The sequence below is a fragment of the Callospermophilus lateralis genome, unplaced genomic scaffold (genome assembly GCF_048772815.1).
Source record: "Callospermophilus lateralis isolate mCalLat2 unplaced genomic scaffold, mCalLat2.hap1 Scaffold_160, whole genome shotgun sequence".
Taxonomy (NCBI): domain Eukaryota; kingdom Metazoa; phylum Chordata; class Mammalia; order Rodentia; family Sciuridae; genus Callospermophilus; species Callospermophilus lateralis.
This window is the reverse complement of record NW_027512699.1, coordinates 2,426,150-2,452,232: the sequence shown is the minus strand read 5'-3', so window position 1 is coordinate 2,452,232 and position 26,083 is coordinate 2,426,150. Positions and strand designations below refer to the sequence as shown.

The 26,083-nt window shown below is 41.2% G+C and overlaps 1 non-coding gene and 1 pseudogene across 1 annotated transcript; both read right to left on the bottom strand.

Annotated features, from left to right (window-relative positions):
• Positions 1–3,864: 3,864 nt before the first annotated feature.
• LOC143389367 (short transient receptor potential channel 7-like) overlaps positions 3,865–26,083 on the bottom strand; it is a 103,918-nt pseudogene continuing 81,699 nt past the window's right edge.
• LOC143389417 (U6 spliceosomal RNA) lies at positions 21,060–21,162 on the bottom strand. Its single transcript, XR_013090135.1, has one exon. It is a non-coding gene; the product is annotated as a U6 spliceosomal RNA (small nuclear RNA).

Here is a 26,083-nt window from a genome sequence, read left to right as displayed (position 1 = left end):
AAGCAAGACCCATCTCAGCGTTAACAGCCCTCCATGCTTGGGCATGGAAAGCTCTCCTCGAAACACCCTCACCGTACGGCGGCGGGTCCGGAGGATCATTTTTCTTGAGCTCCTGTTTTTCTTTGTTCCCTTCTCCCATAGTTAAACTCCCTAGCTGCCGAGACAGTCTCCCGAGCTTCTCCTGCTCATCCTCCTCCTCTTCTGACCCACTTTTGCATGGGAGTGTGCGCAGTGTACTGAGATCTGGATACAAGCGTTTCCTCCCCCGTTTCTCGCTCTGCACATTCCCTTCCTCCTGAAACATTTCACTCCGTGCAAGAGACAATCACCTCCTCCCCTGTTTCTCGCTCCGCACACTGCCATCCTCCTGAAATACGTCACTGCCTGCCGGAGATAATTGTTTCCTCCCCTGTTTCTCGCTCCGCACACTCCCACCCTCCTGAAATACCTCACTGCCTGCCATTTCTGATCTTTCTTCATGTAATTGCTCTAAAACTTCTTGTCCTTTAGTAAGTGCTTCCTGACATCTGCCATCTGCGAGGTAACTACGGATCATCTTCCAAAGGGGTATCACCCCACCCTCTAATATGCCCTGCTCAGAAGCAAAGTCAAGATCTGTGCCTAACTTATCCCAGCTAGGTATATTGAGGCTGCCAGAAAATGCGAACCATGGGGCAACAATATCTGCCTTCTGTAAAAATCTCTGTAAAGTACTACGTTTCACTTTTAGGCCCTTGGAACGTAACAGGTTATCTAGGGCCAGGAGAAGCGGACTTGAAGATATGGCACCCATGACACAACAAAAGACACACAACAAACAAAAGTAAAAGTAAGAGCGAAAGTACACAGTGCAGCTGCAATAAAATTTAATGCTCTCTCTGGCTTTACAGAGGAGCTGCCGCTTTAATAGCGGGTCCCAATTACCTAGGACTAATCTCCGCTTTGACCGCGGGTCCCAATTATCTAGGACTGATCTCCGCTTTGATAGCGGGTCCCAATTAATCTGGGACTGATCTCCGCTTTACCTGCGGGTCCCACTTACCTGGGACTAACTGGTGCACCACCCCTGACTGCTGAAAGTTCTGGTTCCCGGGTTTTCAGCACCACTTGTCGCGACCCCTTGCCCGCAAGGAAGACGCAACTCAGGAATCTTCTTTCAGCAGTTTATTCAGGCCTTGATTAAAGTATCTTTTAGTGACCTTCCTCTCTCTCTCTCTCCCCGAGCGCCCAAGCACAGCCTAATAAAGCCTCCCACGTACCAATCTTAAGCCCCCGCGTGGATCTTTCTTATAGGGTGGCAAGGGATAGCGTGCCAACTCTCCACAAAAGAATTTGTTTATCACAGGCCACAGTGGAAGCCGGCGCCATCTTCTAATGGCGGCCACAATCTACAACAATGGCTTACCACACTTCCTCAGCTCCAAGAAACTGGAGACATAATCCAAGTTAAGTCATCCTTGGACTCTGGTGTTTACTGTCTCTTTCACTGTGAGTTTTCACTTCATAGCAAGGCTGTCTGATGATGGAGATGCTGCATAGGATAAGGTGGATGGGGGTGTGTGAGCTCTCCACCTCGATTTCTTTTCTTTTCCTTTACTTTTCTGTTGCCTTCATATTTTATTCCCTATATTTCCTGCATGCCCGAATCCTAAATAGTTCTGCCTTGAGCTAGCTAGAGCTCTCACCCGGCTTTGGGTCCAGTCCTATCTCTACCACCTACCAGTCAGGTGACCCGAAAACCATGCCATCCTACAGGAGACCTCTATGGCAATATTGTCAAATATAGTTGGCCATCGGATGAGAGCATTTTAACCCAACCTCACTCTGTGGATCTATCTTAGTAATGTATGTCCTAGGGGATCCTCAGCTGGAAGTCCCAGGGCCATTTTGAGAAATACTCATCAACCAGTGCTTCTTCTCTCCAGGCTGCCTTCTAGGGACACTGCTATGTACTCCTTGCTCAGCCTAAGGGCATTTCTACAATTCAGTCTGTTCATTTGCTGCTACTCTTCACCCAGGCTAGTTGAGCCTTCAGTTCTTAGGGGATCCCATTGGAAGATACCCCTGTTCTACTTAAACTTTTTTTTTTTTTTGGTAGTGCTGGGGATTGAACCCAGGGCCTTGTGCATGTGAGGCAAGCACTCAACCAACTGAGCTATATTCCCAGCCCCTCTACTTAAGCTGTGTCTATTAGAAGAAGGTAATGAATTCTGCCTTAATTGTTGTTCCAGTTAAATGAGATAAAGTATGTGAAAGTGCCCAGATACCTGTAAGACTGGAATTTCTAAGGGGAAGTTATCAATTACCAGTGGGTAATATCTTAATCAGCTTTCTGTCACTATAATAAAATACCTGAGATGATTAACTTATACAAGAAAAGGTTTATTTTGGCTCACAGTTTTGGAAGTTCCAGTTCATGAATGATTGGACTCAGTTTTTTGGGCCTGTGTCAAGTCTGCACAGCATGGCAGGAGGAAGGCAGTGCAGAACAACTTACTTTATGAGCCATGGAGAAAAGGGAAAGAGGCAGGGTCTGGGATCCCACAATCCCCTTTGAGGGCACATCCCCAGTGACCTAAGGACTCCCACTAGAACTCCTGTCCTAAAGATTCTACCACCTCTCAATAGTGCCATCCTGGAGACCAAGTCTTTAACACATGGGCCATTGAGAGGCATTCAACAAACTATAGCAGAGAGTAACCCACTGATTTCCTTGTGACATCTCCTTTCTTTTGCCCACCCCACTCTTATTAAAAAGCTTCTGCACAGAAAAGGAAACAAGAATGTGAAGAGGGAACCTACAGAATAGGAGAAAATCTTTGCTAGATACTGTTCTGTAGAGGATTAATATCTAGAATATATAAAGAACTCCAAAAACTTAGCACCAAAACTCCTCCAAATAACCTAATGAACACTTCTGAAAATAAGAAATACAAATGGCCAACAAATATATGAAAAACCGTTTCACATCATTAACAATTAGGGAAATGGAAATCAAAACTACACTGAGATTTCATCTTACTTGAGTTAGAATGGCGACCTTCAAGAATACAAATATAATAAAAGTTGGAGAGAATGTGGAGAAAAAGGAACACTTACATTACTGGAGGGGTTGTAAATTAGTACAACCACCAGGTAAATCAGTATGGAAGTTCCTTAGAAAACTAGGTATGGAACCACTATATGACTAGGCTATAGTTTTCATGGTGTTTATCCTAAAGAATTAAAGTCATCATACAATGATGATAAATGCATAGCCATATTTGTAGCAGCATAATTCACAATAGTAAAACTATGGAACCAGTATAGGTGTCTATCAATGGATGAAAGAAAAAAGAAAATGTGGTATGCACACATAATGGAATTTTATTCAGCCATAAAAATGAAATTTTGTCATTTGCAGGAAAATGGATGGAACTTGAGAAAATGATGTTAAGCAATACAAGTCAAAACCAGGATCATGTTAATGGTCATATGTTTTCTCTTATATATGAAAGCTCTTTTTCCTCTCAACAAGAAAAAAGCTTTTTTTTTTTCTTTTTTCTCTGTAGAGAGAAAAGAGGAGAAGAAATGTGGGGGTTATCTCATGAAAATAGAAGGGAGATCAGTAGAGTAAAGGAAAGGGATGAGGGAGATGGAAGAAGGGAGAGAAAGGAGAAATACTGAAGAATAATATTGACCCAATTATGGTATTATATTGTGTGTATATGCATATACAACAACGAATCCCACCACTATACATAACTATAGTGCACCAATAAAAATGTGGTGCATTTTATTTTAATGTAATGTGGTTCAATATATTTCAGAGGAGAAAAAAATCTCTTAGAAATCCACTTCTCTGTCCCAGGATCATTCTGTTCTCTACAGTGGGGCTGCAAGGTTCTCAGAGTGGGAATTCCGAAACCCATCCTGTCCTTCATGTGCTGTGACCTGTGACTGAGCTGAAGCCAGGGTTAACTGGTCGCATTCAGCTTGTTCATCCTCCCTTAAGATGGCTGAAGCTAGTTTTCAGGGCAGGGCAGAGGTTCTACTAGTGTCTAGAAACAGGGTTTCTAAGTGGAGCACAGCTGACCTGGGTAGGTGGAAACCCTGAATGCAGTTTCATTAACACCTGCTCACTTGCATTTGTTAGATATTATTGGTTGAGGCATCAGGCCTGAGGATTCAGGAGTAGATCATTTTGGGGGAATGCATGGGTAAGAAATTCTCTCCTATAAATGGACTGAGTATGATGTGAAAAGTTCCTGAACCATCTTAAGCCCCTGTGTTTTAGTTATCTATTATGGGGTAGCCTATTACCACAAAACTAAGGGGTCTGAAGTAACAGCACTACTATTTCTCATGGTTCTGTAGTTGGAAAGGCCCAGCTGGGCAGCTCTTCTGTTCCACATAGCTGAATCACTCTTGTGGCTGCTCTAAACTGGAGGCTCAATGAGGCTGGAAAGTATGTGAGGCCTCTGGTCCTCTGAGGTTTCTCTCCATATGCCTCTGCACATTCAGTAGTGTAGTTGAACTCCATTACAACATGGCAGGTGGCATGCTGTAGAACATGATCCAGTGGGCATGTATTTATGAAGCCAATGCTTGTGCTATATTTGCTAATGCCCAATAAATTAAAGCAAGTCCCATGACCATGCTTAGTGGCCATGCAGGAGGAAGTGCACAGTGCATGTATCATCTCTCACTGGGGCCACAGATGCAATAGTTCAGCACAACTGTATTTTCCTTTCTTGTAAAATCATGCCAGCTCTTCACAGAACAGAATGGTGGTCATGCTGGGCACATAGAGCATCTGCTCCCAGAGAGCGAATCTCTTTTAACTGGGACCAGTGTACTGGCCCCACCAATCCTGAACTTAGAGGCCTATGGTGTGACACAGAGAGGCCACCCAAGTCCAGACTTCCCTACTCTGCACTAGTAGTGGTTTGTTCCTGTGGGTAACCATAGCTCATAAGGAGGAGACATCAAGGTCTGGGCCATGTTCAGATTCTGTGCGATTTTCTCTTTTCCATAGAGCATCCTCACATGATTCTGCCTTTTGCTCAGGGTTTTCTGGTGTGCATTATAGTGAGTCCTACAGGAGTCTCTGCCCATCAAGAAGGCGAAGCCATTGACTTCTGCTATATATGTCCTCAGGTGGCATCCAAGTGGGCTTATGTGGGAACACTTATGGGCCCACTTTCCCCCTCCTCCTCTTTTTTTGTGCCTCTGTGTTGGAGGCTTGGGCCCAGTCCTATTCTCACCTCCAACTCCACCTCCTTATTTCTGCCCACGCAGCAGAGACCAGAGGTAGTCAGCTACATTCCATGGGCTTGGGGAACATTTTCAGTCTCTGAGAGTTGACCTATGGCTTTCAGGCTGGGTGCAGAACAATAATTCCCTTGGTTTCTTCACATGTCTGGGTTAAGCTGTTAGCTCCCTTTTTCAGAAAGTATCCCTATGTTTTGCCTCAAGCTGAATTTTCCATATCATATGTTTGCAGGGGAGGGCAGATCAAAGGTCTTTAAGAATCAGGAAAATGGTATTTCTACCCTTTGGGAAAAACACTGAGAATCTACAGAGTGACTAGAATACTTATCTGTAGCATCCTCACACTGCATTCTTAGCACAAGGGAAGTCACTTGCCTCTGAACTCAGGCTTGGAGACTAAGAGGTTCAGGGGGCCTAGGGCACAGAAAATCCTGTGGATTTCAGAAGGAGCAGGGTCATGAGATGACACTCTATAATCTTTGCTGAAGCACAGAATATGCATTCTCCTCATGCTCATGTCACCAACAATGAGAATTCTGTGAACAGCTTTATGTGAAGCTGCATCTGAAAAAAAACAGCCTGGTGTCAGAGAGACAGCATGCTCCCCTTCCACAGGGCTGGCAAGGATTCAGGGGCATTGAGGTTAGTTCTGTGGATTGGGAAGGCACCAGGGGCTCTTCCTTGCTGCAGTGTCCTTTGTGTGGTTGATTTGAGCAGAGCATAAAATCCTGGAGTTGTATTTTGTCTATCATTAAAATGATCCAAAAAGCCATTTCCTTTCTTTCTCAGGTCTGGGGTGGTCTCTGCTCTCCCCCTAGCATCTAAGTCAGTGGTATAGCTGTTGGGATTCATGCTGCTCCCAATGATCCATGCTCATGGAAAGCAGGAGAAGTTCCCAGAAATCCAATATTAGGTTGCATTTATGTAACTGAAATAGTTCCACATCGCCAAACTGAACCTAAGAAATAAAGCTATGTATTTCCTATTTATAGCAGCAACCTCACCGGCTAGAAATTGGTTATTCTCGAAGTGTTTACTGGCTATTTCTGAAGTCTCTGAGGGTTCACCCTCACCAATAAGCACAATAACTGTGGTCACCATGCCAGCATCCTTGTCCCACCTTTCCTTTGTATTCTTGTTGGCCACATTCTTATCTGCTGCCTCCATAGCGGTGGAGAGATACCTCACAGGAATGCCCAATGTGCTAGTTCTGGATCTTTCCAAAGCTGTAGCCTGGGCAGAGTAGGAAGACTCTTCTCCCAGGTATGGAGGGGCTGTTGTCCCTGGGTCCTATAGCAGTCCTGCCAGGCCCCATGCCTTGGTTATTCTCTCTTAAGCAGTTTAACCTGGACCTCCTCATTGTCCAGAATCTCACTGCATCTCAAGACTAACAGTCCTGGCAGATTTTGGCCTTGACACTTCTAATCACAGAAGCTGAAGACCAGACCCAAGGAAAGGGTGAGGAAAAGAAGCCCCAGAATCACATCTGTGTTCATCAGGAGTCTGAGGAGGTAAGTAACAGAAAACCAATTCAAATTAGCTTAAGAAAAAATGGAGTTTATTTGGTGGTGAACTGAAAGGTCGTCTGGAACAGATCACAGGGTTTAAGAAAGATCCAGTAGGAAGCATAGCATCAGGGGTGAGCTTGACCCAGGGTCAACATTATGCTATACCCTTTCCTTACCTCTCTTTTCTTCTCCCTCCTCCTCCTATCTCCTCTTCTCCCTTCTATTTTTCCTTGATATTTGATGTCATTTATGGACAGTCACTCTCTGGATGGCAGGAGGTCTACTGTGAACCAGATGTACACTCTCTTGTTCTGCAATTCTGTGGCCACAGTCCATGTCATTTGATAAAACTATAAGTGCTTTGAGGGATAAACTGTTTCTTAATTGTACAATTAAATCCTCCTCACTGCACAGCTGGCTTCTGAAATATGGATGGAAAGATTTAATTAGATACCTGTGTCTGGAAGATGCTAAGTCTGTAATTGCTCCCTGTGGGAAGGTGGCACCAGGGACATGTCACTTCAGCCTAAAGGAATGCTCAGGACACCTTTAAATTCACATCTGACAAGAAATGATCAGTTTGGATGAAACTCCTGATGGAGGAGAAGTGGGAGGTAGGAAAAGAATGGCCTGAACTTTTATAATCTAGTACCTGTAGTTAGCATTCATCACTAGCTCATGAGCTGGTTCAAATGAATACAGAGATTTAGCATTCTTTTCTAGAAGTAATGTAAGAATTACAAGCTCAGAGGGTTTTTTTTTCTCCAATTTTTCTAACATACTGGGCTAGCTGGCAGTCTAAGGGCAGGTGCCCACTGAAGACAACAATATCTATCTTGTTGCTTAAGAACCATACCTGGGAGTCATGCTGGGTGCTCCAGCATGTCCACCCCAGCATCAGTTCTTGGTTGGTTGTCCAGAATGTACACTTATCCTGTCTGCTTTTCTCCACTGTCCTGCTCACATCCCTTATGCCCAAACGACTGTCAAATTCTCTTCACTGATCTCCTGTGTCTTTTCATTAAAGCATAAATATGATTTTATCATCGCTTCTCCCAGCAAAATTCCCGTCCTGCCCCTCGGACCTTCTTAGATTACTATAATACACTCTGCATCCATAGTGGCCAGATGCTGCCTTTCCACTGCCCTCATCTCCCTCTGCTCTCTCTTCCAGCCACTAAGGACCTATCAAGCTTCTCCAATGGATCTCTACAAATGCTCTGCCTCTGCCTGGAAGTCCTCCATGGCTGCCCTTTTCTTATCCATGAGGTCTTGGCCAAGAGTCCTCTACTTGAAGATGCCCTTTCAATTAGGTTTTCCCTAGTTTTCTCTATTTTAAACCCTATTGTTTTCCTCTAGGCTCTTTAGCCAATTTGATGGCATATCCTTATCTGTGTGTTTATTCATTAATTGTCTCTCCTGTCACTAGCCAGCCTGGAGGTGCTGTAAGTTATGAACCACATCTGTACTCTCAGTAAGCAGCACAGTACCTGGCATGTAGCAGGCACTCAATAAATATTTGATCAGTAAAGGAAGGAAGGTAGGGAGCTGTGCTCTGAGGGCATGACATAGCCATGTGACTAAATCTGTGTCTTTGTGGTGTCTGCTCCTGCCCATGCTTAGGAAAAGGGTGGTTACCTGGTATCTGGTGGGCTTGCTGAAAGTCCTATTTGCTGTCAGGTTTTCAGAATTCCTCATGCCAGCCTGGTCCCGAGTCTTCTGGGGAAAAAAAACAAACAAACATATATACACTTATGGCAGGATTTGAATGAACAATATCCACATATGGGGTGACTCTATAGAAACTTTCTGGAAGCCGTTTTGTACCTGCTGCTTGGCTTTATAGAGCCATGGGAAATTTAGTTCTGTGGGATGTTCACAAGGGTTAAAGAATGTTGTCTGGTCAACCAGATTTGGGAAGCTCTAAGTTAAAGTTATGTGGGTATCTTTTCTCAAGGATTCCTCAGAGCTTCTGATAATGGTCATTGAGAATCTACAGGAGGGGAGAGTGGGTAGGGAAACTTGCCCAGAGACCATTCTTTAGATACTTTCTGGGGAAAGCTATTCCATTTCCAATCCACTGAAGAGTCCCTGGTCACTGGGGTCATGGCTCAGCCAGGCTGCAGGCAGCAGGCAGTGTGCTAGGTCCCCAGCAGAGCACTCTCCAAGGGAGGAGGGACAGTACTGCAGGTAGCCTCTGATGAGTTGGGCCTTTGTGGATGTGTCCAGTAGATTCTAAAAGACACTAGCCCCTCACAGCTCCAGGCTTCCCTTGCGTAAGGGGCCACTATCCAAATTGAAGATACACAATTCCCTCCCCCACCTGATGCTTTTTCTAGCCTCATAAACCAGATACTACCTACCCTGAATTTGGAATTCAGCATGCCCATTTCAAGGTCATTTTCACAGCTTTTGGCCTTAGATTTGCAGAGTTTTATGAGGCACATCTTGATTTTCATCATGAGATAATAAAATGATTTAGTATTTGGCACTAGATTAAAAGGAGCAGGTAGAGTTCTTTCAGAGTTTTGCTCGGGCAAATTTCCATTCCACGTCTGCATCCTCCTGTGGAACAAAAGGATCAATGATATGCCATCAAAGGCCAGGACCTAACAACGGAGCTCAGTGTGACAAACAGAGATACAGTCTACGCATTCTGAGTACAGACTTCTAAACAGGACTTGTGAGCTCTTGTGGATGTTCACTGTCTCTACAGATAGCATAAAGATGGGGCTTGTTCTCTCTAAGACCACCTGCATTCATCAGTCTTAAAGCTCTCCACCTACCTCCCTGAAATTCTTCATGGTGGAAGAGCCTTGGCCAGTGTATGCTACCCTCCCCTATTTCCTATGGAGTGTTTTCACCAACATTCTCCCCTTGCAGCTTACCAAAAAACTTTTCTCCCTGCCACGTCGTCTTGCTATCGATTAATTTTTATAGTTCTGTTAGCAGATTCACCAACTAGTGCAGCATCAAGGTATTTATTGATTGTTTACAGAAGTGCTGCCCAATAGAAATGTATTGTGAATTCACAATATGTAAACTGTGGAACCAACCTAAATGCCCTTCAGTAGATGATTGGATAAAGAAAATGTGGTGTATATACACAGTGGAATATTATTCAGCATTAAAAGAGAATTAAGTCATGGCATTTGCATGCAAATGGATGGAGGTAGAGAATATAATGCTAAGTGAAGTGAGCCAATTCCAAAAAGCCAAATACTGAATGTTTTGTCTAACATAAGCATGCTGATTCACAATGGGCTTGTAGAGGGGAGCATGGGAGAATTAGACAAACTCTAGATAAGGCAAAGAGGTGGGAGGGGAAAGGAGGGGACATGGGGGTAGAAAACATGGTGGAATGAGATGGATATCATTATCCTAAGTACATGTATGAAGACATGAATGGTGTGACTCTACTTAGTGTACAACCAGAGATATTAAAATTGTGCTCTATGTGTATTATGATTTGTAATTCATTCTGCTGTCATATATAACAAATTAGAATAAATTTTAAAAAAAGAATTTGAAAAAAATGTATCATGATCCATGAAAGTGAGCCATTTAAAGTTTAAATTTTCTACAGGCCTTATTATAAAAACAAAATTCAACAGGTAAAATTATTTTCACTGATATACTTTATTTAATCTAATAGATTTAAAATATTGTCATTTCAACAATTAATCATTATAGAAATATTGCTGGGTGGTAGAATGTATGCTTATCATGCCCAACAGCTGGGTGTAATCTCTGGCAACACCAGAAAAAAAAATCATGGGAGAGCTTTCCATTTTTTTTGCATACAAAGTTTTGAAATCTGGCATGGATTTTATACTTAGAGCACATCTCAGTCTGGACTAGCTTCATTTCAAGTGCTCTTTAGATAAATGTGATTAGTGAGTTACCACATTGGGCAACAAAGTGTATATTAAAAAAGCATATTTCTTATTGGTCAGAGCAGTTCTGGGGGCGGCATGTTAAGAGATCTAGCATATGTCACTCAAGGAGAACAAAACCAGACCATGGTTTGTAGGAGGTGATCCAGCTGCATTCTTTTTCTGGGGGAGAGGGTGGGTTAGATTAAAAATGAGTATTTTTTTCTGACTTGGTGTCAATCCCAGAATGCTCAGTGGCTCCCTGAAGGGTAGTGGTGTATTTTTTCCTATAGATAGGCTCCTGAAACCTCTCTCCTAAGAGAGAAGTTAAAGGACAGGGAAAAAAGGATAGGATTTGAGGTGTTTTTTTTAAAATATACATTTTTTATTTATAATTATTCATGATCTCACTCATTTGAGGATAGGGTTTAGAATCAGAAACCATAGATCTTGTTTCAAAATCCTTTATTAGCTGTGTGAATTTGGGTGAGTCTTAAGCTTGCTTATACAGAAAATGAAGACATCACAGTTTCCTCACAGGGTCTTTGGGTGGGCATACTTGGTTCCATAGGCAATAGCTACTCTCCAAAGGGCTGTGAGGCCAGCAAGTGTCCACAGAAGACTTCTGGGATGTACCATGGAGGTATGAGGTTATAACCAGTAGGCTCAACCTCTTTGCTTTTATTGAGGGTCAACACCTGGCCTAGTCTACTCAGCATCATCCTATATGGATCTTTAGACTGGAAGCTTTGTGAGGGCTGGGTCACTCGTTGTCTAACAGTATACTGGAACACCTTTACTGAGAGGATGGGTGGTATAGTGCTAAGAGCATGGGCTGTCGAATCTGCTTGGGTTCAAATCCTGCTTCTGCACCTCTCTAGCTGTGAAAAATGGCAGCTGATTCTAGGCCTCAGTTACCTCATTTGTAAAATGAGAATAATAGTACTTTACTGTGCAGTTTGCCTGGGCACGAATAACTGAGCCGCCATAAAGTCTTGTAGGTTCAAACAGCAACTACTTTATTTCAACTCTCACCGGCACTGCACATGTGCTTTTCCACCAACGCCACCCATGTGGCCCTTCCAGCAACCCCCCCAAACCGGAAATCCCTCCCCCAGCACTTCCCAACCCATGGGAAATCTCCGGGAATCTCCACGAGAACTTCAAAGTAGCGGGCGCCCGAGGCAGCAAGAGCCGCCCCATTGCCCGAAAGTAAAGGTCAAATATACAATACAATCAATCCAGCATCACAGCAATTATATATAGCTTAACTCAAATCATCATCTCAATTGTTCTCTGGCTTCACCTTTCAAAAATTCCCTCTGGCAAATGCCAACCGTCATTCTGACCAGCGATGGCTCTCAACATCTCCCCTCTTCTGTTTAATAAAACAACAAGCAATGTGGCTTAGGGACTGTGTCTGTTAGGTTGTCCAATACTATATATGGTTATTACCTGTCATCAGATGAGCTGACCTCAAGGTGTCAGCCTGCTGTCTTAGGTTTGTACCACTGCAATTGGATCTTATCTGTCACTGACTACTGGTCCAGCATACAGCCGTACTTGTGGATAGGCCTTTGCACCAGTGGGGGTGTGAGGTTCTTTGCCTCACCTCTGTTGGCCCCCAAATTTGGCCTTGGTGGCAGCAGAAGGGAAGAGGATGCAAAATGCCATGACACCAAGCCAAATGACAGCTCTTTTTGGAAGAATTGTACCACCGGTGACACCATCATCAAAGATACTACAGCACTACCACAATTTGCTGCACCAACAGATAGTTCACAATGTGTACAAGTGATACATAGTACAGGAAAGTTCTGCAAGCAGTTCAAAGCAGAGGAATCTATTAATATGTTCATTTCCTCCCAAAGTAAATTAACTCCTTGATTGAGCATCACTTGTTCAGTTACATTATTCATTGATCCATCAGTTTATACAGTTTGTTGTGATAGCTATTGCAGAAGGTGTAGTTTGGTTTTATCTTTGTCTTCAGTGGCACTGGAATGAATATAAGAATACTGGCAATGATGGCTAAAAAATATGTAATATTCCAGCAGGCACTAAAAGAAAGCAATTTTCTAAACAATTTAGTATCCTGAATAGATTTAGATATAATGAAATGGAAAGGTGAAAGTAAACAAACAGATCTGTTAACCTCCTTATTTGTTCACATATTAAAACAATCCTCAACAGCTGTTTACCCAATTTAAATTAAACCATTTAAATCACGTGAATAATAAAAATATTTGGATCCATTTATTCATGAGCGTTCCTCATATATGATATATGGACGTATGCACATACAGACATACAACACAAAACACAAGTGTGTACACATAACATACAACACATAAAGCAATAGTAAAGGCCTTGTAGCTTTACACAGGTGAAATTTCCACTGCAATGTTTAAAAACTCCACACTCAAAAAATAGAACTGATCAGAAAAACATTAATCTAGGTCTGTATGACCTCAAAAAATAAAATAGAACTTTATGATGTGAGAAAGGGCAATAATAAAATAGATATTGAAAAAGACATCCTGGTTACCAACTGGGTTTGAGCCTTTTTTTAATATCCAATCCTTTTTTCTGTAACTTGCATTTTGGGTCTGAAGGTATTCCCACAAGCAAACCCCAAGGGTTTTTACGTTTGAAATAGGCTTTAATGGTGTTCATTATTCATTAGCCTCCAGGTGTTGGAGAAACACTGTTTCAGATGTAAGAGTAGCAAAGCTGGAGCTCTGAATACCAACTGTTATGTATTTGAGTCAAATCATCTGCTTTTTTGGTCTATAGAAATCACTTTAGTTAGTCTCTCTGGAACCCAAATTGGCTGCTGTTCTCCCTGTGGAAACACACAAACAGAACCCCGACTCCAGACTATCACTGGGTCAGGACCTTTCCATTGTCCTGTTAAAATATCCTTCCAAAGTACCTTAGGCTTATGTACATTTTTGGGATACATATGTCTTTCTGCAGCACTAAGCCCTGATGAATCCAAATTTTAAAAGTTTAGAGTAAAAAGGGTTATTTTAAGTTTATCTTTGGGGTATACATACCCCTTTCCAATTACCTCTTTTTGCTTTAGTAAGCACATTTTAATAGTTTGATGAGCTCAGTCCTATAGGATTGACTCCAAGATTAACTTGTGATAAAAAGGTCACACAATTTTGACATAGTTTTATTATTTGTCTACCTTGTTCCTTAGATATTTTAAAATCCATTTGTAAAGTATTAGCATTGACATGGAACTTTTTATGAAAATTTATAACTTCTTCTATTGTAGAGAAAATATGTATGTCATGCGTAGTTTTATCTGCTAAATCATTGCCCAAATTAAGGGCTCCAGGCAATCCTGTATGTGCCCTGACATGCCCTATAAAAAATGGATCTTTTCTGTCCCAGATTAGGCTTTGTATAGTGGAAAAAAAGAGAAAATAGTAGAGGAAGGGGAGATCCTACCAGCATCTTCAAGAGATACTATAGCATTAACAATATACTGAATATCAAAAAATAAATTAAATACAGAATCGTTAAACATCACAAAAGCTTGTAATACTGCATTAGGCTCTACATTTTGAGCTGATTGTTACTAAAAATGTAAAACTTTGATCAGGGGTAACTACTGCTGCTGTACCATTACTTGTCCCATCAGTGAATATATTTGGAGCATTCATGATAGATGGTTTTCTTGTCATTTTTGGAAAAACTACAGGATATGAAGACCAAAAAGACAACAAAGGATTAGATGGTAAGTGATTATCAAATGAGACATTAGATTTACACTGATTAATGCCCAAGTATTTAACTCATTAGCTAACTCATCAATTTGATCCATAGTATAAGGAGTAATAATTTTTTGGGGAGTAATTTGCTGCTTTTATTCCTTTGCGTATTAATTGTCCTACAGTCTCAGGATAACTAGTAAGACTAGTGTTAGGAGAATAAAATAAATGTGTCCACAATAATGGACCTTCTTGCCAAAATACTCCTGTAGGAATATTTTTTGTTGGTATTACAAGAAATAATAAAGGCAAACTTATATCAATTCTATTTAAATGCATATTTTCCATATATGCTTCAATAATTTTTAATGACATTTTTGCTTCAGGTGCTAACATGCAAGGTGAATTTGGATCTGATGTGCTGGGAGCCATCAGCCAAGTAGGTATGACAAATTCCTTGCCAGCTTACTCCCATGCTGTCTAGTGAAAGGACTTCTGAAAGGTGACCTTGCTCAAGGACCAGGGCAGGATCCGTGTTTAGGGTGTTCCCCCTTTAGAATAGGGCGGTTTAGCATAATAGGAGATTTGGGTGTTCCCCTTTAGAATAGGGCAGTTTAGCATAATAGGAGATTAGGGTGTTCCCCCTTTAGAATAGGGCGTATCCTGCTGCTGAGTTCCTCTTGAGTGCTTAGGGTCAGACAGTATATTTTGGGAGACAGAAGCCCATGCGGAGTGGATTTGGGCAGAGTAGTGGATTTGGAAGTGGATTTGGGCAGAGAACGTGGATTCCCCCAGAAGGTGTTTGTAGACGGCCGGTGTGAGATCGGGAATAAAGAATTGCTGTTTGAATCTACAAGCTGTGTGGAGACTCGTGATTTGTGCCCAGCCAGGGACTGCGGCATTTGGTGGCTCGTACGGGGGAACATCTGAAAAGAAGGTAAGTGAAATTGCTCGCCCCTGAGGAAGAGCGAAAGAATGGGTGAGCATTTCAAAAAGCAATGTGTTTTTTTTTTGATATATTTTGTTTTTATTTCAAGTTGCCTGTTCCTAGAACTTTCTCAGGCAAAATGGGGAAAATGGTTGACTCAAAGTTTGAAGTTGTTCACCCCCAAGGAAGAGAAATTGTTAGAGAAAGGAGGCACCCCAGTAAGACCAAGAATAATTAGCACATATGTTGATAAAATACCATCATGGTATCCTGTAGAAGGATTTTTCTTCAACAAGAAAGAGATGGCTAGTTCTGTTTACTACATTTGTCTAAGATCTTGGTTTCTACAAAGTTCTAATTAATTTACAAAACTAAAGTGTTAAAATATCAACCACTAAATATGAAATCAAGTACTCTTTACTTATTAAGTTCCATAAGGTAATATATTAATCATTATGTGTGTTTTCATAAATTGGTGAATGGAAAAAAGTTTAATATTGCTTTGGTCTATGTCTTTGCTGAAACAAGGTTACTAAGTGTTAAGATTATATCAGGTGTAATTTACATACAAAGAGTATAAGAAGTTTCAGTTGGGTTTCAATTATGGTATTATAGTACCATAAAAAACATGAAAGTATTTCATCTTATTAAAGTGGAGTAATTTGTCTAAATCACAAATTTTATAAGGGTTATTTCAGAATGTGAATTTATAAAAAGGGTTAATGGTTAAAAAAGAGATATAAAAAGATTCAAGATGTGAAAATATATTTTAATATAAAGGTTAAAAAAAAGAAATGTTTCTAGATGAGATAATCTCTGTGTGGTAAAGTAAAAAGTTGTAAAATGCCATTTAAAAAGATTTTGAGGAAACTAAACTTACTTTAAAAGCTTGAGAAAGGAAAAAAAAGGTATTTGTACATGGCAGATTGAGACAAAGCTTCTTAATGGAGTAAAAAAGGCCTTTGGTTGAAGGGCAGCCATGTAAACTAATATTAAGTGATTTAAACAGAGTCTAAGCCTCGTTTAAAAGAGTGAAGCTATAGGTGGTGAAAAAGTACATTTAAAAGTACAGTATAGATGATAATTAAAAGGCTTTAAAAGGTTAATTTGAAGGTGGTTAAGATGCCTTCATGACGGAGGAAAGATTGCGTCATTCGAAGCCTAGTTAATCTTATAAATTGGAAAGGGGTATATATCCCCCAAAGATAAACTTAAAATAACCCTTTTTACTCTAAACTTTTTAAATTTGGATTCATCAGGACTTAGTGCTGCGGAAGGACATATGTATCCAAAAAATGTACATAAGACTAAAGTACTTTGGAAAGATATTCTAACAGGACAATGGAAAGATCCTTACCCAGTGATTTTCTGGAGTCGGGGGTTCTGTTTGTTTTTCCACAGGAGAACAGCAACCGATTTGGATTCCAGAAGACTAACTAGAACGATTTCTACAGATCGAAAAGAAGATGATTTGACTCAAATCCATAACAGCTGATATCCAGAACTCCAGCTTGGCCATTCTTACATCTGCGACTGTGATTAACCAGGATGCTTTTCTCAATATCTATCTTATTATTGCATTTTTCCACATCATAAGGTTCTATTTTTATTTTTTGAGCTCATACAAACCTAGGTTAATGTTTTTCTGATCAGTTTTATTTTTTGACTGGAGTTTTTAAACATTGCAATGGAGATTTCACCTAGGTAAAGCTACAAGGCCTTTATTATTATCTTATGTGTTGTACATTTGTTTGCACATTTGTGTTTTGTGTTGTATGTCTGTGTGTGCGTATTTCATATATGAGGAGCACTCATGAGAAAATGGATCCGAATTATTTTTTTATTCACGTGATTTAAATGGCTTAATTTAAATTAAGTAAACAGCTGTTAAGGATTGTTTTTAAAGGTGGTTAACAGATCTGCTTGTTTACTAATTTAAATCAGGTAAACAGCTGTTAAGGATTGTTTTTTAAGGAGGTTAACAGATCTGTTTGTTTACTTTCACCTTTCCTTTTCATTATATTTAATAATTCTTTTCATGTTAATGTCTTTTTAGCATCATTGCCAGAATTCCTATCTTCATCCCAATGAATATAACTCAACAAGTATGCTCAATCAAGGAGTCAACTTACTTTGGGAGGAAAGGGACTTTGGGAAGAGACGGACAGATTCCTCCCCTTTGAACTGCTTACAGAACTTGCCTGGACTATGTAACTACGTTTAGTGCAGCAAATTGTGGTAATGCTGGCATATCTTTGCTGATGGTGTCACCAGTGATCTTTGCTGATGGTGTCACCAATGATGCAATTTTTCCAAAGGAACTGTCAATTGGCTTGGTGTCGTGGCATTTCTGTATCCTCCTCCCTTATGCTAGTGATGGCCTAAAATTTGGGGGCCAATGGCTATATGCTGGACCGGTAGTCAGTGACGGGTATGATCCAATTGCAGTGGTATCAACCTAAGACAGGAGGCTGACGCCTAAAGGTCAGTTGCCTAAAGGTCAGTTTTCCGATGACGGGTAAGAACCATATGTTGAATTGGACAACCTACCAGGCACGGTCCTTAAGCCACATTAACCTCACTCCCCCACTGGCACCAAGGCCAAATTTGGGGGCCAACAGAGGTGAGGCAAAGAACCTCACCCCAACTGGTGCATAGACCCATCCACAAGTATGGCTGTATGCTGAACCTGTAGTCAGTGACGGGTATGATCCAGTTGCAGTGGTATCAACCTAAGACAGGAGGCTGATGCCTAAAGGTCAGTTTTCCAATGACGGGTAAGAGCCATATGTTGAACTGGACAACCTACCAGGCATGGTCCTTAAGCCACATTACTTGTTGTTTAATTAATCAGAAGGGGGGAGATGCTGGGAGCCATCAGCCAAGTAGGTATGACAAATTCCTTGCCAGCTTACTCCCATGCTGTCTAGTGGAAGGACTTCTGAAAGGTGACCTTGCTCAAGGACCAGGGCAGGATCCATGTTTAGGGTGTTCCCCTTTTAGAATAGGGCAGTTTAGCATAATAGGAGATTAGGGTGTTCCCCCTTTAGAATAGGGCGTATCCTGCTGCTGAGTTCCTCTTGAGTGCTTAGGGTCAGACAGTATATTTTGGGAGACAGAAGCCCATGCGGAGTGGATTTGGGCAGAGTAGTGGATTTGGAAGTGGATTTGGGCAGAGAACGTGGATTCCCCCAGAAGGTGTTTGTAGACGGCCGGTGTGAGATCGGGAATAAAGAATTGCTGTTTGAATCTACAAGCTGTGTGGAGACTCGTGATTTGTGCCCAGCCAGAGACTGCGGCACTGATGGACCTTTTAGGATATCAAATAAAGGTCCCAACTCTCCTGTTGGTATGCCTAGATAAGGCCTTATCCAATTTATGTCTCCTAATAACTTTTGAAAGTCGTTAAGTGATTTGAGTTGATCTACTTGTATATGAATTTTTGGTGGATGGACTATGGTTGTGAATAATAGAACTCCTACATAATTAATTGGAAGATTTAATTGTACTTTATCTATTGCTATCTCTAGATTATAATTTTTTTTAAAAGTTTGTAAGTGTGGTATAACATTCTAGCAATGTGTTTTTATCTTTAGGCGCTAACAATACATCATCCATATATTGATATATTTGTAGTTCAGGATTTTGATTTCTAAGTGGCTGGATTACTTTGTTAACATAAATTTGACACATAGTTGGGTTCTTAGCCATCCCTTGAGGGAGTACTTTCCATTCATATCTCTGATCAGGACCTTCATGATTTACTGCAGGGATAGTAAATGCAAAATGTAGACTATCCTCAATATGAATTGGAATTGAAAAAAAACAATCTTTAATATCAATAGCTAAAACATACCAGGTTTTTGGCAAAACAGACAATTGGGGAATCCCCGATTGAGCTGGTCCCATAATAACCATCTCATTATTAATGGCTCTTAAATCTTGCAATAATCTCCATTTACCAGATTTCTTTTTGATGACAAAAATGGGAGTATTATGGGGAGATACAGAAGGTTGTATATGTCCCTTCACTAATTGTTGTTTGACCAGGTCATGGGCTGCTTGTATCTTTTCTTTAATCAGGGGCCACTGAGGAACCCATACTGGTCTTTCTGATTTCCAAGTAATTTTTATTGTCTCAGTGACCCGTCTGAAAACCTAATCCATGTCTATTTATTCCTTGATCTATTTGAATTGGTGCTTCTCTACCTTGTTCTTGTTCTCCTAATCTTTTTTCTTTCCTAGAACCTTGTCTAGCCCTAATAGTGGGTGAATTTTGATTGATGTTATTTGTTAATGTCAAACCTAATTGATCTAGTAAATCTTGTTCCCATAAATTTATAGGAAGATGATCCAATACATATGGCTGTAGAGTTCCTTAACATCTCTCATGATCCTTCCAATCTAATACCATTGAACTTCTATGGGAATTAGGCCTCAAAGCATTTGAGTGGCTCGTTGTAATGGCCAATGTTTTGGCCATTCTTGATGAGATATGATGCTAAAGTCTGTACCTGTATCAAATAGCCCATTAAATTCATGTCCTTGAATATTTAGTTTTACATGGGGTGAGAATCTAAATTTAAAGACAGTGTAGCCCAATCTACACCTGTGGAGCCTAATCCCCTGGGTCCTCTTTGTACAGTAAGACTGGAATATTTTCATGCAGGTTGGGTATTGTTAATAACTGTGCTATTCTATCTCCTGGTGAAATTACTGATATACCTCTTGGAGAACTAGCTATAATTTTTATTTCACCTTCATAATCGGGATCAATTTCCCCAGGACTTATCATAAGTCCTTTTAGTGTAGAAAAACTGTCCCAATAATAAGCCTACTGTTCCTTGGGGAAGAGGTCCTTTTACTCCTGTGGGAATGATTTGAACTTTCATCTCTGGAGTTAGTACTGCTCTGGTGGAGGCGTAGATGTCCAACCCTGCACTCCCTCTGATTTCTTTGATGAGGGATCTAATGGATAATGTGTCCTGTGAACTACCCTGATGGTATTGCTGGGTTCCTCCATTGCCCCGTATATTTGTGGTTGTGGGCCCCAGAGCATTAGCCCCCCCCTGTCCATTTTTTGGCAATGGAGCCCAATGCTTTTCTCCATGATATCATGGTTAAATACCTGGTCCTTTTCCATTTTTTGATAACGGAGTACCCTCTATGGTGGTTTGAGAATGGCATTCATTAGCCCAATGTCTCCTTTCATGGAATCATGGGCAAATACCCAGTATTCTACTCCTTTGATACCTAGCTTTTTTAAACCCTCCTCCTATGGGGCAACTCCTTTTAAAATGTCCTGTTTCTTCACAATTGTAGCATGTTTTTGTCTTGGCATCTAAAGCCTGTTTTACTGCAGCTGCCAGGACTTTCCCTTGTTCATTAATGTCTCTACATAATTTGATATTTATGTGTTTAAATCTCCATGTTTCCATGGTCTAATGGCCTCCTTGCACCATATGTTTGCTTGCTCAAAGGCTAGCTGTTTAATTAATGGCATTGCTTGTTCTGTATTCCCACATACTCTGGTAGCTGTTTGAATAAGCATATCTACAAATTCAGTGTAAGGTTCATTAGCTCCGTGTATTAGCTTAGATAATTGACCTTGTAATTATGACCATATCCTTGTAAAGTCTTCCATGCCCTAACTGCATCTGCAGCAATTTGTGAATACATAGCAGGATTATATGCAATTTGTTGCAGCTGACCATGATAAGGTCCTTTTCCTAACAACATACCTAGATTTCTCTGAGGATAACCAGCTACTGCATTTCACCTAGTTGTCTCTGTGCAAAATTCCTCATTGGTGCAGGGGCCATGCTAATCTTCTCTGTATCGTTCAAATTTTAGTATATGTGCTGCCGAAGCAAGAGGGAAGATCGGAGGGGAGGGGAGGAGGATAGTAGGGGATAGGAAATGTAGCAGAATACAACAGTCACTAATATGGCATTATGTAAAAAGGTGAGTGTGTAACCAATGTGATTCTGCAATTTGTATTTGGGGTAAAAATGGGAGTTCAAAACCCAATTGAGTCAAATGTATGAAAGATGATATATCATGAGCTTTGTAATGTTTTGAACAACCAATAAAAAAGAAAAAGAAAAAAAAATCCTCATTGGCAACCTTTCATAATAGATATTGTCCTCCATTTAGCACAGCTTTACACATACTAGTCCAATCTGCTGGTGTCATGTTCAAGTTGGTAATGGATTCGACCAAGCTTATGGTGAAGGGTGCTTGAGGACCATAGGTTGTTACATCCCCTTTTAGCTGCTTCACTGTTTTGAAATCTAAAACATAGTGATTTTGCTGCCCTCCTGCCGCCTCAAATAAAGGGCATGCTAATCTTTGAGGTCCTGTCTCATGTTCCCATCTATCAACTACGGGGGTTGAGGGCCACTCAGCATATTTTGTCTCCATTGGCGGAGCTTTTGGTTGGACACTTATGCCATCTGGTGATAGAAAGGTGTTAGTAGCAGCCTCCTGTTGTAACTTTTCCCCTGATCACTTTTTCTGCTCTAAACTTTCTTCCACTTTCTGACTATCTCGAGAGGACTCCTCTTTTTCCTGATCTAATATGTCTTCTACCATAATGTGAACTGAAAGATTTGGACTAGGCAAACAAAATCGTATCATCATCCACAATGGCAATGTGCCAGCTGGCAGAGTTCCTGGGTTTTTCTTTTCCCTGTCCCTTAAATCTTCACCATGATAATCCCATTGTGATATATTCAACAACTCCTCCTTAAAAAGCCATGGGCTACTTTTTTGTATTGTATCAACATATGCCCTGACTGTTTTTGGTTTTACTGGGGTGCCTCCTTCCTCTAACAATTTACTTAACATTCTTTTGTGTTTTTTTTTTGCTAATTTCTGACCCCATATTTCTGCTACAAGGATAACACAACTCAAACAGATAACTCAAAACCAAACCAAAGCAAAATGAAACAAAAACAGAACAAAAAACCCTACCAATTTTTCTGTTTTTTTTAAATGTGTATTCGTGATCTATCTCTATCTCTTCTTCAGGCCTGAGCAAATTCAAACCTTGAGCCAAACATTTTTCCTAGTTTGCCTGAGAAAGTTCTAGGGATAGGCAGCTTGAAACAAAAACAAAACAAATCAAAAGAAGAACACATTGTTTTTTGAAATGGTCACCCATTCTCTTGCCTTCCCTCAGGGATGAGCAATTTACCTTATCACTTACCCTCAGGCATTCCCCTTATGGGCCACCAAATGCCACAGTCTTGCTGGACACTAATAACTGAGCCACCACAAAGCTTTGTAGGTTCAAACAGCAACTACTTTATTTCAACTCTCACCGGCACTGAACACACGCTTTTTCGCCAACGCCACCCATGCAGCCCTTCCAGCAACCCCCCACACCGGAAATCCCTCCTCCGGCACTTCTCCAACCAATGGAAACTCTCCAGGAATTCCTATGAGAACTCCAAAGTAGCACGAGAACTCCAAAGTAGCAGGCGCCCAAGGCAGCATGAGCCACCACATTGTCAGACAGAAAAGGTCAAATATACAATACAATCAATCCAGCATCATAGCAATTATATATAGCTTAACTCAAATCATCATCTCAATGGTTTGCTGGTATCACCTTTAAAACATTCCCTCTGGCAAATGCCAGGGATCATTCTGACCAGCGGAGGCTCTCAACACTTAACTCATAGGTAGTTGTGAGATGAAGGAAATTAATACAAAAAAAGACATTTAACAGTGCCAGCCACTGAGTAAGCTCTCAGGTAATATTATTTTAATTTCCATAGCCCATCACAGGCCTAGTCTTCAACCTTCAGTTATTTAGCAAACATTTATTGAGCACCTACCCTGGGCCTGACAAGTGCTAGGGAAGAACACACCCTGGTGGAACATCTGGTATGGCCAATGGCACATTTGTTAAAATACCTTTGATGGAGAGATGTGCTAGATCAGTGGAAGGATTTCATACTGGCCCTGACCTGGCCTAAGCCTGGGAAGGCTGCCCCATGGCTGATGTTAGAGCTGAGCAGTTCTCAGCCAGATTAAATAGGGATGCTTGGGATAGATAATGAGTATGAGTTAACAAGTGGGAGAGGCAGAGAGAAGCATAAACAACTCTGGAGAAGGTTGGCAATAAAGAACAGGGGAAATAAAAGCTGAGAGCTCAAAGTAAAAATCCAGGGAGAATTTTTATAGTTGTTGTTGTTCTTTTTTTAGAAAAAAGATCAAGGGACATGTTTAAATGCTGACAGGAAGGATTAGGTAGAAAGAAAGAGGGTGAAGACACAGGCCAGGCTTGGCAGATATATCATGCAGAGGAGGAATAAGAGTGCAGGAGGCAGGAGGGAGGGAGCCCCAGCCAGGCAGGGCCACTCATGGTGGAGAAGGCCCTTCCTGCTCGGATGGGAGGGTCGGGTGTCAGGTGCAGGTGCATAAGAGTTTCACCTGGAAGGATTTGCAGCTATTCATTTCATCAGAGCTAAATGTGGCCAAGAATCACTGGCATTTGTCATAGTTCAGTGAGGTAGGTGGTTACGTGTGCTCTCCCCTGGCGGAGGAGAAGTTCAGAGCTCCCAGGGGACTTGTGGTGCTGCAGTGTGTTCTCTCCATCTCAGGCACCATTCATGCAAGGGAAAAGACAGCACAGCTGTGAGCTGGCCCATTACTGTGCTAAGTTGAGGGGCATCTCTCAGCCAATCATGGGAATTCCCATGCCTCAGTTATTAGGACTGAAGCAGTCTTGCTTGCTTGTTAGGATGGCACATACCACCCTGTGACTACTGCAACATGCCAGAGGAGCTGCTGAACTCCACCTGGCAGCGCCAGGAATGGCTTCATGGAAGGGGTCACCTTAGGGAGGATTTTGGAGGATAACTAGAAGGCATTCCATCCCCCTTACCAGTGTTTACACTTGACACCCAGGTGGTCTACCACTCACTGGGGAAGCAGCATGAGGAGGTAACACAGGAGCACCTATGAGCAAGGGTTTGGAGTAGGTCAACTAATTTTCTGGAGCCTTGTTCCCCTCATCTGTACATTAAGGATCCTATCAACTCAGTACTATGAGGAAGATGAAATAAAATCTGATATTCAGTGCTCATCATGGCACCTGGCACATAGTGGGTGTTGATGAATGCTTGTTAAATGACTAAATGAACACAAGTTTACAATAACCACAAGTTGGAACAAATGAGCTCACATAAGGATCAGGGTTAGAACTAGGAATGATCAGATCATGCCTGAGAAATTACTCTTAGGTTTTGTTCCCCAGGTGGTATGTGCCAAGAATGTTGCTTCCTTATTTAGCTAAGCCCCCGCACAACGTGGTGACCAGTCAGGCATGTTAGCCATAACAGCTATCTGTTCTGGCTGGGTAAGAGGCTGGGACCAAACCTGAGCTGCAGAGACTCTGCTTGCAGTCACTGGTGACCACCAGGACTTCAACTGTTTTCTGGGCATTCTTGCAGCAGAGCAGACTGGCAAAGTGCTTTTACTGCAGTTCTAATGCCACAAGGAGCAGTGTCTATCACATATCAGCTGCCTACTATGTGTCAGGATAGTCATCCTCAAGTGAGGGCAGTACCTCTCTCCCAAGAGAAGTGTGTGGGGCTGTCTGTGGTCATCACAATAACTAGGTAGTAGTATTTCTGGGATGCTTAATATACTGCAATGCCCCAGACAATTCCACACCATGGAAATTGCCCTGCTGAAGAAGCCAATAGTGTTACTGTTGAGAAATGCTAAGTGAAACTTAAATTGAGAAATATTGAGAAAACTAAATTAGCTCTTACACTTACATTAGCTGTAATTTTAACTACAGCCCTGTAGAGTAGATATTATTATTGCCATTTTTAAGGTTGGATTTGGGGTATGGGGTACTTTTCAGAGCCTAGTAAGTGCAGTTAGCAAGGATATTGCATAGCAATTCTTGGCACCCCAAGGGAGATGGAAGAGGAAGAATTTTATTCTTCATTTTCAAAGCTAGATTCTGTTAAATAATTATAATAATAGAGAGCAAGCAAGAAACCTTAAGTAAGGGAAGCAGGGCCACAAAGTTTCATGTAGCACATTCTAAATTACATTTGGAAATATAACAACATTATAGATTTTATGTTCTCATCAAGGCCATAACTCAAAAGTTCATGAAAGACAACAAAGGAGAACAAATTATGTGTTTTCCAATATATCTGTCACTCTCCATGGATAAGTAACACATTTGAATAACATGAAATAGGATGTGACTTCTTCTATTAAACAGACACTAAAAAGGATTTTTTCCTGCCCACCTATTTAGCATTTTCAACCTCAGCTATAACTATAAAAGCTACACCAATAATCTATTAAGATAGATTTAGCTGTTGTCAGATCCTAGTGACCAGGTCAGAACTTTTAGTGAAAAATATCCTGTCTGGAATGACCTGTAAAAGTTATAATGGGTGTAAAACAGCAGCACTATGATGATTTAGACCTAGGTGTTTTCATCTAGGAGCCATTTCCATGAAGAAAATGGCTTTATCACAACCTGAAAATTTGGGGTCTGTCTATATGCAGCTGTAGAGCTTGGAGAGAACCATTGGTTTTCTGGCCACAAGGGGGCTCTGTTCTCCCATAACTGGAGCACAAGTGAACGCTGAGAGATGCAGATGATTTTCAAGGGCATGGGGTGAACCACAAAAGCAAGGACAATAATGTGCTATGCTTTGGGTTGGGTGAGACTTAATACAATTCATAAAGAAATAGAAGTCACAAATGAACAATACTGCAGCCTGAATCGTGGCATTAAGAAACATCTCTCAT